General features: G+C 41.1%; 1 protein-coding gene across 1 annotated transcript in view; it reads left to right on the top strand.

The window, feature by feature from the left end:
- MAU2 (MAU2 sister chromatid cohesion factor) overlaps positions 1-423 on the top strand; it is a 58,708-nt gene that overhangs the window by 15,544 nt on the left and 42,741 nt on the right. The window lies entirely within an intron of this gene.

Here is a 423-nt window from a genome sequence, read left to right as displayed (position 1 = left end):
CAGCAATTTCATTGAGTGCCCACGAGTTCTTGTATTGTGAGAAAGGGAGAAAAGTACCTCTTTCTCTACCTGCTCTATCCCATGCATAATCTTATAAACCTCAATCATGTCTCCCCTCAGTCGTCGTTTCTCCAAGCTAAAGAGCCCTAAGCGCTTTAACCTTTCCTCATAGGGAAGGTGTTCTAACCCTTTTATCATTCGAGTTGCCCTTTTCTGCACTTTTTCCAAAGCTATAATATCCTTTTTAAGGTGTGGTGACCAGAACTGCACACAGTATTCCAAATGAGGTCTCACCATTGATTTATATAGGGGCATTATGATATTGGCTGATCTGTTTACAATACCCTTCCTAATAATCCCCAGCATAGCATTGGCCTTCTTTATTGCAGTCACACACTGTCTCAACATTTTCAGTGAGTTATC

The sequence above is a fragment of the Gekko japonicus genome, unplaced genomic scaffold, assembly GCF_001447785.1.
Source record: "Gekko japonicus isolate JY-2015 unplaced genomic scaffold, Gekko_japonicus_V1.1 scaffold1726, whole genome shotgun sequence".
NCBI classification, from domain to species: Eukaryota; Metazoa; Chordata; class Lepidosauria; order Squamata; family Gekkonidae; genus Gekko; species Gekko japonicus.
The sequence above is the reverse complement of the archived record's forward strand: the minus strand, read 5'-3'. Positions and strand labels throughout refer to the sequence as shown.